General features: G+C 42.0%; 1 protein-coding gene across 4 annotated transcripts in view; it reads left to right on the forward strand.

The window, feature by feature from the left end:
- Positions 1 to 19,780, forward strand: part of afg2a (AAA ATPase AFG2A) — a 110,629-nt gene that overhangs the window by 68,474 nt on the left and 22,375 nt on the right. The window contains exon 16 of one of the 4 annotated variants that reach the window (XR_013910747.1): positions 13,509 to 13,688. The exons of the other annotated variants lie outside the window; for them this stretch is intronic. The gene's annotated coding sequence lies outside the window, so the exon portion shown is untranslated. The remainder of the gene's footprint in view (positions 1 to 13,508; positions 13,689 to 19,780) is intronic. 4 annotated transcript variants of the gene reach the window in all.

Raw genomic sequence — 19,780 nt, forward strand, 5'->3', positions numbered from 1 at the left:
AGGGAAGAAGAGAGAAAAACTGAGTTAGCAGTAGTGTGTGTGTGTGTGTATGTGTGTGTGTTGGGGGGGGGGGGGAGAGGGGTAGGCAGGGAGGAGGGAAAGACCCATAGATCCCGCCATTCTTTCACAGAGATAATCTGCAGGAAAGGCGCTGCAAAGATGAGGTGTATATGTGCGTGCATGTGCTTGCGGGTACACACATTTGTCTTTCTGTGGGTGTGTGCTGCCTCTTATTTATTCAGCACAGGTTCATGCCTTTTATGCACGCTATTATGCTCCAGTGATAAAACGCTTTTCCACAGTCCATCAACAATGACTTATCAAAGCCCTAATCACAACCCGGACTGCAACAGCCTGCTAAACCTGAATGCACAACGAATATGCGATAGAACTGTTTTTCAGTCCTTCAAATCCTCAAGACCCCCCAAGTTAACTCGGTTCAAGATATATGCATTACTGTAAATGCTATTACCAACAGGTTTTACACAAACACTTAACTACACTGCAGAAGACATAAATATAGCTAATGGATACAAATTAGACTGGGGACCCTCATCTGAGAGAGTTTTTCCCCAAAGATGCTTATCTCAGAGGACTTTTGCCCCCTAGAATAGATTTTACTTAAAATTGCAAACAGATGGCAGGCACCAAATAACTTCTAATTTTATAGTAATTGATGCACTGTCCCTCTGTTCTCACCAGCCTTTGTGCAGTCTTGTAGCACTCATGCACGATAGTTGCAGTAACAGGGAAGTGAATTTTCCAGTGTGGGGTTTTTTAAAGGTCTCCAAAATAGTACCCGGAGGCCAGCTTGCTGGGGAAGTTTCTGACGTCTGTTGACTATACTATGATATTCACCTTGATTCCACAACGAATTGTTCACTAATGAACAAACTGGATGAATGTCCCAGTTCCCCAGTAACCTTCATAGATTCTTGAGGAATTCTATTAACACATGACGAATAATAACATAACACACGGACTGTTAGTTTACATTTATTTGCCGTTAACCTATTATCATTCCCACTTTGTGATAAGACATTTGAAATGAAAGTGATAACTAAGTTAGGAATAATGCCTGGAAATAGTAATTCACACTTATGACATATTAGTAGGAACAGAGATTCGTTACTGGAAGGCCAGTGACTTTCAGTTTGTGGTTTATTTGTGTGGAGATTAAGCAGCTGACAGGATGCGAATAGACCAGTTTATCTATCTTTAGAAACTGAGGGTTGTTTTTTCTTGCCAAAGGGAATCACCAAGATCCGGAGTTGTTACACAACTAAAGGTGTGGTTAATTTACAGATTTCTTACGAACAGATTGACAGGAATCGGTTGGGAAGTTTTTTTTCTTCCCTTTATTCACATTCACATTCTTTCACATCAGTTAGAAACACAGCTGACCTCTACTGATATTTGTGTCCTCACATTTTGTGTGTCTCTTTTCTTCCAATGAATACCCCTTGGGTATAATCTGTCAAAAAACAGGGCATACAGATATGAGTCATGAGAAATATACCATGATGATGTTAACCATGCAGTGTGCTTGTTTTGCTATTAGAGATTTCCATATAGGTATCTTTTAGGATTAAGAGAATAAAAAGCCAACTTCCAAGAGCCTATTTGTGAAATGGGTGAAAAGAATATCTCAAGGCATCATCTCATTATGGATCAGTTGCTTTCCAGTGCTAAAGAACCTAATTTTGCACATAAACCCTTTTATTTGAAGGTATGAAAACAAAGTGAAGAGAAAGCAAACATGTCAAGTCACATGGTAGCATAAGATTATACCTTATTCTTAACCACTGTAGCTAAGTCTTAATGTGTCTACAGCACCATTCATGTTTCATAGTCCTGGAGAGCATGATTCAATTACAGGCAGCTTACTGTAAGACAAATACAGAAATAGACCGGTGGGCGGTGTTGTGTTTCACTCCGTGTACCCAAGGTCAGGAGATTGTAAAATTATATCCCCTTGTAAAAGGAAGGATGTATGTCTCTGCAAACAGGGTGTTGCTAAGTTGGCTAAATAAAAAAAAAAGGACTGTACATAATGCAGTTATTGCTTTGAGATATCTAAATGCCTCGTGTCGATGGGGCAACTTTATGTGATTGATTGTTTTCATCATCAGGTGACCGACCCACTTAAACCTAGAAAGACAGTTATACATCATGCTGCGGTATTTCTCAAGAGTTGCTAGTAGTACACAAAGTAAATATTTTTGTCTCCTAGAGTATATTAGGACTGGCTACACTTAAGCCCTTGTCCTTATGACAGTACAAGCACAGTACTAGGGCTGGATATCGTACACATTTTTCTGTTTACAGTATCATAAAAAAGAAGCAAGTCAATCCCCATAAACTCCCAAGCTAATATTCTCAACTTTTGTGATGTAATATTAAGATATTTAAAGCCTGATACAAAAGCTGTATTTATCTCTTGATCTAATTTTCCTTTCATTATAACAGCTCTCAACCTTTTTATGGTGCCCTTTGAAGCCTTTTTAATTATTTTATGAGGCTTGAAAAGCATATTCTACCATTCAACAGGCAGTATTAGATCTGATACTTTTATTTGAACTGTGGCAATTATTTTGCATAAATGTAACATGTAACTGGGTGGAGATTCTGTCTTTACTCAGTGAGTCAAGGGAACGATGTAACCATATTTGTTATCCCTCTGGATTACTGTTGCTTTTAATCTTTATCAAGTCAACTCAAGTGAAACTCCATAACATTGCCCTCCACTGTATCTTATCAAACTGTCTTCTATTAATTATTTTCAAAGGATATAAGAAAGAAAGGAAATGTAAGTGAAAATATATATTAGGAAAAAGATCTTTTCACAGGTGCAAAGAGCTTCTGTAGAACTAATTTAGACTAATTGGCTATAAGTCACCACCATCTTGGTTTTCATTTAGGGGTATATTTATGGTTGTGATGCCCTGATGTCCCTTGACCCTCTGCATAAACCCCCCTTATCAAATCGCTTTGCTCCACTGAAAGATGCTTAAGCTGCCTCAGCCTGGTGAGCTTGTGTCATCAGTGTGTTATTTAGCTCACGGTGCTAACCTGTCCCTCCAGTATCCATTTCCAACATCCAATCTCATCCATAAATGGAAGATCTCACCCCACTCCCCACCCAGTCGTTGCCATAGAGATGGCCAGTTAGACCTTGTATGACACTCTTTAGCTCTACTGTGGCTTTCTCTCTGCATTTGGAAGGGCTAAAACTATCAATTAAGGCACTACCATCCTTCTCATACGCGACCTTGGCTTATCCCTATCCTGTCAGCCCCCATCCCCCACTCACATAACTTAAGCAGTCGGAACTCAAGAGGACACCAATTTGACCAGATTCCACTTTCTCAAATTGCAGAAAAACACACTTAACTGATGGGCCCTCCTGCCTTGAGAGGGGTCATTGTTGTACGCCTTGACCCCCCCACCCTATACCTCCTCACCTTCCTTTGGCCTGTCTCCCCTCCGTGTCGCATAACAAGCTAAGAGCACACCTTTTTCCACCAGGCCAGCAGAACCTCAACAGGAGAGTCTTTGACAAGCCTGGGGCCTCTCCGGGCTTCTGAACGTTCATTCTCTAGAGTCAGGACCATAGGGGAAAAGTGTGTAAATGATACCGGCTGGCATGTAAATAGATCATTTGATAAGTAGGCATACCTGTCTGCACTACAGGACAACTTCACCACAGGATTTTAGGAATTGCACAATGGCTCATGTGCACTTAGCAGATTGTCTCTGTCTGCAAGATGTGACTATAAACTTAGGCTATAATGCATGCTAATGTAATGCTGTAAGTTCCTAAATTTGTAGAACATGCATTGGAGTAGAGCTGCGGAGCAACTGACTGCTTTTGACAGCAAGTCGTCTATACCATTGTTCTACTCAAAGTGATTCTTAAATTGCAAATGTGATTTTCGCATTTTTAGAACTTTTGTTTTGCCAAATATATGCATGGACAATTAAACTACATCTTTATAACATTTTATAAAGACCTTTTTTGATGTTGGAAAACTGACTTTTACAAAAAAAACATGCTAGCATGCCAATGAATGAAGTAATTTATCACAAAGCTGTTTTCTATTTTAAGTTTACCCTACAATCAACATTTGTGTCTTTGTTGTTGCTCTGCACTAAGGAGAAACCAAAGTTTGGCTCTATTTTCCAACGTACGGTATAAGAGCAATAATTAATAACTGTGTAATTCCAATGACTGCACCCCACAATTATTCAGATGCCCTGTGTGTTTAGCTGGCGTGATTCACATCTCCGTTCGTTGCCAGTATATCCAGAAACCTTTGAGGTGTACGACTACATGTACAGTTACGCTTTGCTTTGGTTTTCAATCTCTCCATCATCGCTAAGAGACATTCCTCAACACACTGAAGAGGAAGTGCAGTGTGTAATTTGTGCTGTCTGAAAGAGTTATTCAGCTCAACTCAGCTGCTCTGAATTTGATGAGAAGCTCTGAGAAAAAAAAAAAAGATCAGTGATTTAGGAAAAGAGGTCAGCGATCACCACATAAATCACCTTACTATGGCAAGAGATTGCCCAGAAGCAGATGTGTCTTTGGCACTTGGCACAGGATTGCACTGCCGGATCAAAAAAATAGGCCCAACCCTCAGACCATAAACATGTCCTTCCTCAACCCCAAAACGGAGGCTACAGCAGCACAACAAGCCTCCCTCCCTCTAGCCCTCCCTCATTCTCTCTGTTTCAACACATCCCTCTCTCGACTTCCTTCCTGCCCCACCCATTGAATTTTAATACCTGCCTGTCATGTTTTCTTCTCTCTCTTTTTTTCTACCTCCCCCCTCCTTCACCAGACCCTTGCTGCGTATCTAGTAATTACCAGAGGACTGAGAAAACCCTTTCATTTAAGGGATTGGCAATTATCTCAGTGGAACACAATAAAATGGCTTCCCCTCAAGAGGAAGGGGAAGTTTGAGCTGTGGTACGCCACTGCATGTCGCACCGCCTTGCTCTTGAAGTGGGGGCAGAGGTGGAGGTCCTGTAGGAGGTGTATTTTCCCCCTTCATCTCCTTCTGCTCAGATATTTGATAATCAAAGAGAAGTCTGGGGAAACAACGCAAGTCTAGCGGTAGGGCTTTATTGCCTGAGATTTGTTCCTTCTTGTTGTTAAGTCGCCACACTAAAATATGAGCTTGGTTCAGATTGAAAAAAGGTTGAAATAGCTATCTTTATCCGGCTTTGATTTAGAGCCTTGGCCTCCTATTCACCTTCGGGGGAATCTATAAAGTTGTACAAATCATTGTAAATAACACTTTTATAGTGCTGCTGGGAGAGTCTGATCCTAACACCTCATTGGGACCAACACCACTGTTTGGTAGATCAGTTGGTTTTGGCCCTTTTTCAGAGCAGCAGCAAAGGATACTGTGACAAAGCACACAAAAATGTAAATGAGCATGAAGTTGTAAACTTTTCTATTTAGGAAAGTGTGGAAAAGGGAGACTGTTGAATTTGGCTGAGGAGTTGTCTGTAGTGTTTCGGACTGTGTAAATGTAGAATGTGTTTGAATTAGGAGCAAAAGACATGCTCAAAATGTAATCTTTTAACCAGATGGGACAATTTGGCTAGTTGACAGCGATAGCAGCCTGCACTGATCAGAGCAGCATTAAGTCAACGTGCTTTTTCAGTAGGTTTGAATGGTCAGAGGTTTTTTCTGTCCTAGTAATAATTTTCAAATCTCAGCTCAATGCAGTTACTCGTACTGAGCACCCATCTGACGATTCCATAAAAAACTTTGTTCTGTGTTACCCATTATGTGGAGTAATATGAGATTTAGTATTCTTTGGCACCAAAAATCGAGTTGGCATTATGTCTCAAATGAATAAATGAAACTGGGAGCAGAAACAATTCATTTTTATGATGCATAACCTGTAATGAATTTACACAGATCAGTCAGATTATGGTCAATACCACATCCACACAATAAGTAGAAAAATATCAGAATACAATAAGGCAAATTAGAATTTTATTTCTGGTGCTTTTTTCTTTTTCTCCTTCTTTTCTGTGGTACAAAGTGAAATTCCACCAGCCGGGCAAGAAATGTAATATCTTTATTTTGCCCGATGCTTCACCTGCCCAACGCATGTCCGTCAAATTATTTTTTTCTCTCTTTTTTTTTGGAGGGGTGGGTCACTGCAGCAGAATTTCTTGTGCATGGTGACCGGTGTTAAATTCCTACCACCGTGTCTTCTCACCACTGAACCAGCTTTATGTTTTCACAAGCACCTCAGAGCTGCTTCTACTAGCCTTGTAGCCCCACCTGTCGTTTTTGCCGCCGGCTCGGAGAGAAAGCAAAGTTTGGCTGGAACAGCTGGTTGCCTTGGCAACACTTTGTGCCACAGCAGCGGATTGGAACAGGAACTGGCCTATCCATGTCAGTCTGCAGGCAGGATCTGGGCCATGCCTTGTGTTAACAGATTATCTGATTTCCATTCAGACAGCTCGGGTATCAGCCCCACTCCTCCGTTCTCTGGAAAAGCGACCCCAGCCAGCCTCTTTCTGAAAGCCCCCAGAGCCCTCCTCTCTTCTCCCATTTCCTGTCTTAATTACGCACTCCTTTGTGCCGTTGTTTTTTTTTTCTACCCTCCCTCCTCCTCTCCTGCCTCCCCTTCTTCTTGTCTTGATCCCTCACCCCCCTCCCTTCTCACTGTCTGTCTCTCACTCTCTTTTTGTGAAGAGATGAGGACCAAGATTTTGAAGTTTGAGGTCTGTTGTAGGGACCGTCCTTGGCTTCCCCCCACCACCACTACCTCCCACAACCCAGCTCCCCTTCTCCCTTCCATCGTCTCTTCACCTGAAAGGGAATACTGTGTTTTCGATGCATAAAAGGCTTGGCGCTGTCAACAGGATGAATCCACCAGGGCCCATGGAAAACATACTCAGCTACAGTTTCTCTGAAAGGGAAGAGGAGGGGAAGAGGAAGGTGGATGGGTGAGTGAGGGAGGCAGCTGGAAGGGATTACAGTGCAGTTTCATAGGCAGCACAATTACAAACATACCAAGTGTTAACTTGGCTGTGTAGCATAACACCGATGATGATGCTTTGGCTCTAGAATTAAAACAAGATTTTTCTTTCTTTCTCTTCTTTTTGGTGTTTGTATCCACAAGTGTGTGTAAAGTGTTCCCAGGGTGTTCACAGCTGTACAAAGTTATGCTCAACTCCTCAGATCCCTGTACAGGTAAATTGAAGGTTGGGTGTAAAGAAAAACAAGGCGGAAAAAAATAAAAGTGTAAAGTTTTTGCAAACATAATCAGCCAAGTGGGCACCTCTCCTATAACAGAAACAGGTTTGTCGCCATCCTGCATGGGATCTGGTTACCAAGCCAGGGCATTGAGGCAAGACCAAGAGCGGGTGACCTTGTCTGTGGTGAAATCTGACACAGGTTTTCACATGCTGGGTGGGGGATTTTTTTCTCCCTCCCTCCCCCTTTCCCTGTCTTGTTATCTCCTGCAGTAGGTGGCTAATTGCCCTGATGTTGTAGATTAGATTTAGCGCACAGCTCTTATTGTGCATATTGCAGTAGTACATAAAAGCAGGATGTGGTTCAACTGTACTCAAATGCTATAAATAACTTTAGGAAAGCCACATCATTTTCAGGGGAATTGGCTAACTTAATGAGATTTTTAAGATTATATATTTAAGGCAAATATATAGCTATTTGTCACTGCAAAGAATCCAAATCTAGCAGAAAATGATATAAATATAACATCAAAGTGACCAAATTAAACTCATACACGTATTTGTTTTAAGGGTCTATTAAATTATGTTAACAGGCTTTTATGTTTAAAATATTTTTTTCATATTATACGTTACTACACCACCTCTTTCTGCCATCTGTAAATAACACCCTAGTTTTACTCTTGTCTGCCCTTCTGAAACAGATTGATTGGTTGCCAGGCTCGACGTAAAATTAAGTATTGGTAACCAACTGTAATTCTATGAGTATAGGTGAGCCTCTCTAAGAAGAAAAAAAACAAAAAAAAATTCATCCACAAACTTTTTTTTTTCCTTTAAAGACATGCCAAATTAGAAGACCGTATGCCAGTATGTTGCTTAGTGATGCAAATAAGTTATGACAGAAAATCATGGATTTTATGTGGTGTTGTAGACAGCATTAATACAGTATGGAAGGCCTGAATTGTGGGACACTGGGAAAATGTACCGGCAATCCCCCATTTGGGGCCTAAGAGATGGAGGAGACATCACAAACAAAAATGGAGTAAGAGGAGCAGCCTGCGCATTCAGCCACATGCTAACCCACACAGACCGGCTTTTCCCAGTCTCTTCCTCGCTAATGCTCAGTCATTCGCCAAGAAAACAGACAAGTTTCGGCTAAGGATCATCTCATGCAGGATGGACAGCTGTGTGGCGATTGTTGCAGAGACCTGGCGGGATAACAACATCCCGGTGGAGGAGACAGGTACTCTCTGTTTGAGCAGATGGGACTGCAGCTTTAGCTAAATGCAAAGGCGGAGATTTAGCGCTATACATAAACAAGTCCTGCTGCACAGCTGCAAACATTATCGTGCGTCTCCCTAACATCCTCTATCATTGAGCTTGTACCAAAAAGATCAGCTCTCTCTTGCCTCAATGATTATCACCCCATCGCCCTGACAACAGTAATTATGAAGCACGTTCTGAAGCACATCAACAACATCATCCCTGTTGGTCTGGACAGCCATCAGTTTGCATGCAGGTGGAACTGTTCAACAGAAGATGCTGTCTCAACAGCACTGCAGTCAGCCCTGACCAACCTCAAACATCCAAACTCTTATCTTAGGATGCTATTTGTTGACTTCAGCTTGGATTTCAACACAGTGATCCCGGATAAGCTGGCTCTGAAGCTTAATAACCTGGGCCTGTCGACATCACTTTACCACCGGATCAGGGATTTCCCCTCCGACAGGCCTTGGGTGGTGCGAGTGGGGAGCTGGACATCTTCCACACTGATCCTGAACACAGGCACTCCACAGGGCTGTGTGCTCAGCCCGACCCTATTTACTCTCTTTACTCATGATTGTTCTGCCACTCACTTCATTAACAGTTGTGGAGTTTGTGGATGATACCACCATGGTGGGTCTCATATCAGACAATGATGAGACTCATTATAGAGAGGAGATCCAACACCTGACACAGTGGTGCATCCTGAACACCAACAAGACCAAGGAGCTCATTGTGGATAGCAGGACATCCAGGAAGAAAGGAAACGCTCCTGTCCTCATACACAGGGAGGCAGTAGAGCATCTGGACAGCATCAAGTTCTTGGGTCTCCACATAACATCTGACCTGACCTGGTTGCTCAACACATTGCACCTGGTGAAAAAAGCCCAACAAAAGCTATTTTTCCACAGGAAGCTAAAACCGACCAGACTCTGTTTTGCTGGTTGTGAATTTCTTCCGAGCCACAATGGAAAGCATCCTCTGTCTTAGTATGACTGCAGCTGCACACCACAAGACAGAAAGAACTTGGCTGGGAGAACTTTCTGAAAACAGCATAGGGGATTGTGGGAAGTCCACTCCCACATCTGGACTCCTTACACACTGGATGGATCCAGAAGAAGACTAGACGTATCGCTGCCGACCCCACCTCCCCTGGCAATGGACTGCATATACCGCTTCCTTCTCCAAAGCTGTACAGGAACATACAAACACGCACCACCAGACTGAGAGGCAGCTTCTTCCCCAGAGCTATGAAATCCATCTAAATTCTATCTGTAACTTTCTGCACATTTTTATTCTGCACACCTGCACATGTGAATAGTGTGCATTCAAATGTTTTATAGTGTTGGTTGTGTGTATGTATGTATGCATTTATATAGATATCAAACAAAATTTCGTTATATGTGAACACATAAAGGCAATAAAGGATTCTTTTTCTTCTTGTTTTTATTATTATTACCTTCATACATATGAAGTTATGTATATGGAAGGTTTGCAGTTGGATAATAAGTTCTCATACTGGTGCCATCAAGGTGGTCTATTCAAGTGTTACCTTAAATAAATAATTTACTGTACTGTGCACAGGTTTCAGGCACGTTGAATATTTAGATTATCCTCCATACGGTGTCATCAGGGAAGCTCCTGGTGTTATTCAGAGAGGCGCTTGCTGAGCAACAAGAAGAACTGATGCCCACAAGAAAGGCCTTCATCTTAATCTGATAAAAGTAAGACGCTGTAGTAAAGTTCATGCTTGGAACAAGCAAGAGTACCCTGAAAAACACTACACAAATATGTTATAAAGGAACTGGTACTTTTTTGAAGGAAACAGCATTAAGCATTTTGTAGTCATTATATTTTTTGGTTTGTTTGTTTACTGTACTTTGTAGGAAATGTAGTGATAAACAGAAACTCAGCAAAATTGGGTTTTCTATAGCTAAAACTATTAAACATGCAGTTTAAGTAATAAAATTGCGCATAATAATAATATAATATAAATTCATAATAAAACTCTTGCGTGAGTTTTAGGTTACGAGTTGGATCTAAACTTTGTTATAATATTAACCTCTTCATAGTTGCCTAGGCTTAGACGGCCCATCATCTCAGGTCACCTATAATGAATCAACTAACTGTTGACTTTGCTTGAAAACCAGCAAGTTACTTCTGTAGATCAGCCCAGATTAACACTTTGTAAAGAAGTTTTGTGCAAGAGCTTCTAATATGCTTGTCAGAGGATATTTCTTTCGTTGTAATATATCTATACTACACAAATCAGGCATAACGTTATGGCCACTGACAGGTGAGGTGAATAACACTGATTATCTCTTTACCACTCGCCTGTTAGCGAGTGGGATTCAGTGGGAGCAAGTAAACTTTTTGTCCTCAAAGTTTATGTGTTACAAGCAGAAAAAATAGGCAAACATAAGGATTTGAGCGAGTTTGACAAGGGTTCAGTTGTGATACCTTGAAAACTGGGTTAGAGCATCTCCTGCAGCCGTGTTCCCAGTTTGCAATGGTCAGTATCTATTAAAAGTGAAGAAACAATGAGAAACCAGCGACGGGTCATGGGCGTCTAAGGCTCACTGATGTATGTGGGGAGTGAAGTGTGGTCTGCCAAAATGGGCCTGTGATCATCAGAACTGGACAACGGAGCAACAGAAGAAGTTGGCTTGGTCTGACGAATCACGTTTTCTTTTACGTCACGTGGCTGGCAGGGTATGTGTTGGTCACTTACTTGGGGAACACCTGGGACCAGGTTGCACTATGGGACAAAGAGAAGCCACTGGAGGCAGTGTAATGCTTTGGGCAATGTTCTGCTGGGAAACCTTGGGTGCTCCCATCCATGTGGATGTTACTTTGACGTGAACCACCTACTTAAGCATTACTCTGGACCATGTACACCCTCTCATGAAAATGATATTCCCTGATGGCTGTGGCCTCTTTCTGCAGGATAATGCACTCTACCGCAAAGCAAGAAATGTTCTGGATTGATGTGAGGAGTACTACAATGAGTTTGAGGGGTTGACTTTATCTCTAAATTCTAAATGGTCCAAAAAAGAGTAAATATCCATTGAGTTATATGGACGAAGATGCCTTGCTGAGGTCAGAGGAGAATGCCCAGACTGCTACATAGACTTGCCAAAAGTGGTAAAGATTAGAACAGTTTCCTGGTCTGATGAGTCTTGATTTCTGCTGTAACATTTGTATTGTAGGGACCTTGCCATGGCAAACATCCATCCATCCATCCATCCATCCTGCCTTGTATCAGTGGTTCAGGCTGCTATTGGTGGTGCAACTGAGCATCGTGTAAATTCCACAGCCTACCTAAGTGTTGTTGCTGGCTATTTCCCTTTCTGTATGACCACAGTGTATCCATCCTCTGATGGCTGCTTCCAGCAGCACATCACAGCATGTCACAAAGCCAAAACGTGTTAAACTTGTTAAACATGTTTCTTCAGCGTGACTATGAGTTAATTGCACTCAAATCCCCTCCACAGTCACCAGATCGCGATCCAATAGAGCATTTTTGGGTTGCGGTGGAACGGGAGATCATTGTGCATGTACAGCCAACAAATCTGCAGCAACTCTGTGATGCTCTCATTTCGATATGGACCTAAATCTCTGAGGAACGTTTCCGGACCTCGTTGTTTTCCATGAAGACTTAAGGCAGTTGTGATGGCAAAAGGAGGTGCAGTCCAGTAATAGCAAAGCATACCTAATAAAGTTTCTAACCAACCCTATAAGCACAGCTTTTACTCTACAGTTTGCTCTCCCCTGACAGCTATGTAATAGACATCATGGGTTACATAATATTAGAGGGAATAGCTGTATACTGTTTTTGTTCTTTTGTTTTGTTTTATTCTCCGTCTTCCTCCACCTTTGAGGTATTGTCTCTGATAGCATGTCCCCCTGTTTCTTGTCTTCTGTGGACCTACGCTCACACACTAAGAGGTAGAGACACACACTCGGCTCTCTCACCCAGGCCCAGCCTCAGCTCAGGATCAGGGTAAACAAGCTAATGTTTAGATTTCACGGAAGTGGAAACTGATCTGGCTGAGTCGAGTCTGTCACTCAGCAACGTGCCTGTTTATGTTTTTCTCTTTGTTAAGTATCTGCAAGTGGCAGCATATGTGAGCATTCAATTCTCTGTGTGTGAGTTTTTGTGAACTCGTGCGTGCACACTTATAAAGGAGTATAAAGCCTTTTGTTTTTAAGCATAGAGTGCAGTTGCAAACAGGTCGTTGTGGGAGAAGCTATCTCTTCCGTTGCAGGGACTCATGAGGTTGTGGATGATTGGGGCGATAGAGATGATGGAGGTGGAAATAACTATGATCGTGGTATTAAGTGTGAAGCTGGTGATGCTGGTACTGATGTTTATGAAAACATGATTTCTTTCTTCAAAGTTTTTTTTTTGTCTAAGTCTTCTTTTGGATCATTTATAATCTTATTTGAAAAGCCTTGAATTCCTATCATGTACCAATGACCCATTTAGGATTAGGGTTCTGGTTTGGTTTAACTTGATAATAAACAGGGACTGTTTTTAACACCAGAAGAGTTTACATTTCTAATAATAAATACAATTTGGTGTTACAGATATTCTTTGTTTTGTTGCTTTTTTTCTATTACCGGTAAGCCCCTTTTTGCTGTGAAAAATCGGCAGCGTAACCAATGTAAAATTCCTAAAAGGGCTCCAAAGAAGGTTGCATGCAACTGTGTGAATGTTAAGCATTAAAAAGACACGATGGAATATCAGTGGTCATTTTCTTTCTTATCTAAAGCAACTTTATACCCCGACAAGTAAATGTTAATTCTTTTGGGAGTGATATATATGCCATTCTTTGAAAAAAATGTGTAAATAACAGTAATGTTAGAGACTATGATATTTTTTGTTGCAAATGAGTCAAACAAAACTGTCATACTCCTTTAAAACTGTACAAGGCCATACAGTGACTCTCTGTCAAGTTCTTCAAAGCACTAATCTCTGAAGTTTTCCTCTTTTCCTTTTTTTTCACCACTACATCCAGAGGACGACAGGGGCTGTCAGAGAAACACAAAGCACTCAGGGTTGCGTGTTAGGAGCCGCCTGAATGGCACCAGGCCTAACGAGAGCCCGGCAGGGACCCTGAGGTGGGCCTGGCACCTGCAGTCTGTCTCTCCGCGCAAGTGGGGCCTCCGTGTATGTGTGCAGGATGGGGATGTGTGAGGTGTGTAAGTGTTGCTGCATGCTGCAGATGGAGTTTTTCTACAGATGCATGTTTCTACATGCGTGTATTTAGGTAGGGGGTGCAATAAGATGTTTTTATCCTCAGCCACATACAGTGGGGCAAAAAAGTATTTAGTCAGCCACCGATTGTGCAAGTTCCCCCACCTAAAATGATGACAGAGGTCAGTAATTTGCACCACAGGTACACTTCAACTGTGAGAGACAGAATGTGAAAAAAAAATCCATGAATCCACATGGTAGGATTTGTAAAGAATTTATTCGTAAATCAGGGTGGAAAATAAGTATTTGGTCAATAACAAAAATACAACTCAATACTTTGTAACATAACCTTTGTTGGCAATAACAGAGGTCAAACGTTTACTATAGGTCTTTACCAGGTTTGCACACACAGTAGCTGGTATTTTGGCCCATTCCTCCATGCAGATCTTCTTGAGAGCAGTGATGTTTTGGGGCTGTCGCTGAGCAACACGGACTTTCAACTCCCGCCACAGATTTTCTATGGGGTTGAGGTCTGGAGACTGGCTAGGCCACTCCAGGACTTTCAAATGCTTCTTACGGAGCCACTCCTTTGTTGCCCGGGCGGTGTGTTTTGGATCATTGTCATGTTGGAAGACCCAGCCTCGTTTCATCTTCAAAGTTCTCACTGATGGAAGGAGGTTTTGGCTCAAAATCTCACGATACATGGCCCCATTCATTCTGTCCTTAACACGGATCAGTCGTCCTGTCCCCTTGGCAGAAAAACAGCCCCATAGCATGATGTTTCCACCCCCATGCTTCACAGTAGGTATGGTGTTCTTGGGATGCAACTCAGTATTCTTCTTCCTCCAAACACGACGAGTTGAGTTTATATCAAAAAGTTCTACTTTGGTTTCATCTGACCACATGACATTCTCCCAATCCTCTGCTGTATCATCCATGTGCTCTCTGGCAAACTTCAGACGGGCCTGGACATGCACTGGCTTCAGCAGCGGAACACGTCTGGCACTGCGGGATTTGATTCCCTGCTGTTGTAGTGTGTTACTGATGGTGACCTTTGTTACTTTGGTCCCAGCTCTCTGCAGGTCATTCACCAGGTCCCCCCGTGTGGTTCTGGGATCTTTGCTCACCGTTCTCATGATCATTTTGACCCCACGGGATGAGATCTTGCGTGGAGCCCCAGATCGAGGGAGATTATCAGTGGTCTTGTATGTCTTCCATTTTCTGATGATTGCTCCCACAGTTGATTTTTTCACACCAAGCTGCTTGCCTATTGTAGATTCACTCTTCCCAGTCTGGTGCAGGTCTACAATACTTTTCCTGGTGTCCTTCGAAAGCTCTTTGGTCTTGGCCATGGCGGAGTTTGGAGTCTGACTGTTTGAGGCTGTGGACAGGTGTCTTTTATACAGATGATGAGTTCAAACAGGTGCCATTCATACAGGTAACGAGTGGGGGACAGAAAAGCGTCTTACAGAAGACGTTACAGGTCTGTGAGAGCCAGAGATTTTCCATGTTTGAGGTGACCAAATACTTATTTTCCACTCTAATTTACGAATAAATTCTTTACAAATCCTACCATGTGAATTCATGGATTTTTTTTTCACATTCTGTCTCTCACAGTTGAAGTGTACCTCTGGTGCAAATTACTGACCTCTGTCATCATTTTAAGTGGGGGAACTTGCACAATCGGTGGCTGACTAAATACTTTTTTGCCCCACTGTACTTAACCTCTGTAGAGGATATTTAAGCAGCTCATGAAATTCTTTATAGATATGTTTTAGTTTTAATGGGAAATTCTGTGAAACATCTTTGCATCTGCCGTTCTTGACTGCCTTTAATTTTAATTCAGTTCAGTTTTATTTATATAGCACCAAATCACAACAACAGTCGCCTCAGGGCACTTGATATTGTTGGGTAAACACCCTGCACCTGCAATATTATAGAGAAATCTCATCAATCAGATGACCCCCTTCTGAGCAAGCACTTTGGCGATAGTGGGAAGGAAAAACTCCCTTTTAACAGGAAGAAACCTCAGGCAGATCCAGGCTGATGGAGAGGCAGGCATGCAGTGACCAGTTGAGGGTGAAGGGAGGGAGACGGGACAAAAGATATGCTGTGAAAGAGAGCCAGAGATTAATAGTAATTCGTAATTAAATGCAGAGTGATGTATAAACACACAGTGAGTGGATGTGAAATGTGAGAAAGAAAATCTTCTTAATCTATGACATTAAAGTGAGTCTTTATTTGCACGATGAGTGGATAAATGTCTCCATCAAATAATCACTTCAGTCTTACTATGAAGACTGCACAAATTCTTTACTGAATGTGTTGTATTTGCTTTTCAGTGATTTACCTTTTTATATATGGCTAACTTGGGGCGATGGCACAGTTTCAGATTTTATAGTGGTGCTGCAATCAGCAGGTTTAAGTTGTTGTTGTTGGCTGTGTCTGTTGGATGGCCCTTCTCCATACGCACATGGACACACAAGCATGTGTTCTACAAGAATACCAGCAGTCTACCAGAGGGTGACAGTAGCACTTGCAAGCTCAAAGCCACGATTGAGACAAATGGATTACGCCAGAAAAAGTGTCTGTAGGGAAACATTGCTCATTGGCTGTGGCTGCTGATTTGTTTGAGGCAGCTACTGGACCAGGGAGTTTGGAGGGTGCTCACACATTATGGAAACCAGACCCTGATGAGTTTACACCAAAGGCAAGGCTGCATAGAACTGAACTGTGAACTGTGGACAGCTCACAGGAAACGCCTCTTTGTAAAGCAAACATACATGTGTTTTATGGCAGGCGCTTTACTGCGTTTTTATTTTGGGCTCCAATGAGCCGACTTTTCAACATGGTCATGGTCTTATTTCCTCTGCTTTTCTTCACTTTTTTTTCTGCTTGACAATTACCGCCCCCACCTCCACTCATTCACACAGACGCACACACATACATGCACTTACTTTGCCTACCTACTCCTTCCAAAAAGAGTGTTATTTTCATTGAGGTGTGAGGGCTGGCCATTTTGTGTAGTTTCAACACAATCGTGGACCTCCAGGACAGCTGTAGGGGTGTAAGGCTGACACCACCCCCCATCCCCACCCTCTAAACCCAAAGGAAGCAACAACACAGCTGCTGCTACTTCTTTACCCCCTTCCTTCCCTGATCGTGGCGCTTTTACCTGCTTACACAACGCACATAAAAGGTAAAAGAGGTGGGATATCTAATTCTGTAATAATTATTTGCCCAGTTACACTGTGCATGCACATGACTGCACTGTTTCTAGGTTTTGAGCCTCCTGCTTGGTTTACAAATTTAAAAAAGAAAATAAAAATCTAAAATCACAACACTCTAGAAAAAACACCATCTGCCTGTGTGTTAAGGAAAATTTGGGTCATTTTTTATGATAATAACAGCAAACTAATTTAATTTCCTGAAATCTGGGCGCTCTGGGGCATTTCTAAAAAAGCTGTGCTTTAGGACAAGAAATGCAAGCATTCAAACAGTCATTGAGGCTTTTAACAAAACCCCAGATTAGTGAGTGTTATTGGAACCCAACCCACGATCTTTTGTGAAGGAACACATTCTATACACCATTTACACACTTGTAGGCACAGGGTGTTATTTCTGTCAACAGGTAAGGTGCAATCACCACTGATTTTATATACAAATATTGTAAAATTAGATGAGTTTCTGCTATAGAAACGGAAGTAATGACTTCCATTTGGTGGCATAAAAAGTCATAAATGTTATCTTTGATGAAAATGTCTTGATTTATTATGCTGTGCGGCCCTAAGAGTAAAAGTTTATAGTTCATACAGTATTTTGGAGTCAAATGCTTTAAATATTTCAAAAAAGTGTCTTTTGTCCCGAACGGCTTTCTTTTTCCGTGATAAAAAAAAGATTTTTTTTATTCTCTAAAAGAAAATATTACTTGCTCAAATGGTTTATACTTTATTTTAAAACTCTAAATCTTTACTTCCTCTTGGCTGTGCACGAGTATGTGAGACAGCGGGGGTTAACAGCGGCAGAGTTATTTGGTTCTTGGACACGGTGGCCTCGCCTGCCGGATGCAAGTTTGACTCAAGGGCAAAATCCAGAGTGAAAGCCTCTCATGTTTTTGAGCGGTTGCCAACTCCTCTCTTTCGCTCTCTCTCTCTCTCCACCTCTCACCGCATACTTACTTTCTTCCTCTGTCATTCTCATCCCTCTCTGCTCTGCTGTCCCCTCCCCTCTCTCCTTGATTTACTCTCTCTTTCCCTCCGCTCCAGTTCTCTCTGATCCTCTCTCACGTCGAAATCAAGACTGACATAAAGAAGGTCCAGTGTCTCTCTGAAGACAGCGTGGCCTCGATCAGAATTATGTCACCTTTGTGAAAGGAAGCTTGGGCAAAATGTTCTGTAGATGCAAATCGGATTTGCGTGATTTGAAGGATTTGAAAAACAGAACCAGCTGATAGCTTGTTTTGTACTCTGACATAAATCAGAGTGACGAAATAAAGCTCAAGGGTATTTTCACATACTTGGAGAGGTTTTTATACAATGAGGCCACTCTCTGCAAGAGTTTAGTGGGAACAACAAGGAATATGTTGAATCCAGGTGGTTAAAAAAAATCCAAGTCAGGTTCACTTTGTGGTAGAAATATGAGAGGAAGTCGTTCCTTCTCCCATAAATTGAACAACGGAAATGTATATCCATAAAATAACTATAACTCTTCTAGCAATCATTGCAGTACGTTAAGGTTATAGGTGCCTGATTTTTGCACATAGTACAGTCCACAAAACACTGGTGCAGTGTTTTTAATGACTTGCTGCTGCATGTGACATGCCACACACCCAGGTGTGACTGACTGAATTCCTTCCCTTTTTGCACTTTAGCAAGTGAAAGGTAAGGCACTTTGATTAATGATTGGCATGTTGTGGAAGGATCAGAACATAACACATTTCACGGAAGTGCCACAGATGCCACGCAGTCTTCCACTCATGCATGTTGCACAATCGATGTGAGGCTCAGTAGGTCTCTCATCTGTAAAAGGAAGCTCCCTTGAAAACTGTGAAAGAAACAAACTGGCTCTGGATTTGTGTTTTTGTGGAATTTGCTCCTGAGCTGGGACTTTGTAAACCAGATTTTTCTGAAAGAGGACATCCACTGAATCACAGCTGTTGCAAAAAATCTTCATCTTCCCAATTTTGTGTTACTTTCACAGATATAACAGCAATCTTGACTTTAAGAATACCAGTGACACCTGACAGTCTGTAACATTTACTGGTATTCGGCTAGTGCATTGTATCTAAGATTACTGCGTCTGAATGCTGACCTTTCTGTGAGCTCTGTGTTCCCATCGTGCTTTCTGCATTTTCTGTTTTGTGTGTGCTCGGAATAAATCCAGGGTGGCCCATCTCCGAGTCGGTATGACTCACCAAGGCCTCTAAGGATTGCAGACTGACAGGTTAGGAAGCCACATACAGCAAATGCCTTCTGGCAGGCAACAAAGTCAACTCATGTCTCCTCAGGCAAACCTCTCATTCATGCAGACAGCCTGCTATCATGCTGTACATTTTAAAAAGTGCCACTGAAAACAGCTTATTGGAAAAACAGAGATAGCACCAGATGTGCAGGGAAGAACTTAGTCATCATGTTCAGTTTCACAAACCCAGTGTTTCATTTCGTTTTTCATTTGATCTGAAGGCGTCGTGAGTAACAAAGCAGATCTTGATCTTGATTTAGTCACACCAAGTCTAAGTTTCTATCTAAGAATAAGACACCTGAATTGCGGGGGCGTCCGTTTGTAAACAGTTTGTAGACGTAGCTCAGAGCGGGTCAGATTGAAGCTGGCCAAGAATGTGCTTAGGAACAACGCTCTAAGGAAAAGATTCCCAGCATTCCTCATTGGTTAAGGAGAGGTACCGGCCTTCGCAGATAGGAAGTTGTCTGTCATTAGGGGGTAATCACTTCATGTGGAGGATTGCAATGCCTTGGAATGATTACTGTTGTTATCGGCAGTGAAACTTGGTGCAGAAAGCATGGATGAGTTTTTTCTCTCTCTTGTCTCTCTCTGTCTTTTTTTGGTTTGCTTTTTAATCAGCTTGACTGATCCACA

Source organism: Astatotilapia calliptera, chromosome 2 (genome assembly GCF_964374335.1).
Source record: "Astatotilapia calliptera chromosome 2, fAstCal68.1, whole genome shotgun sequence".
In the NCBI taxonomy this organism is placed as follows: Eukaryota; Metazoa; Chordata; class Actinopteri; order Cichliformes; family Cichlidae; genus Astatotilapia; species Astatotilapia calliptera.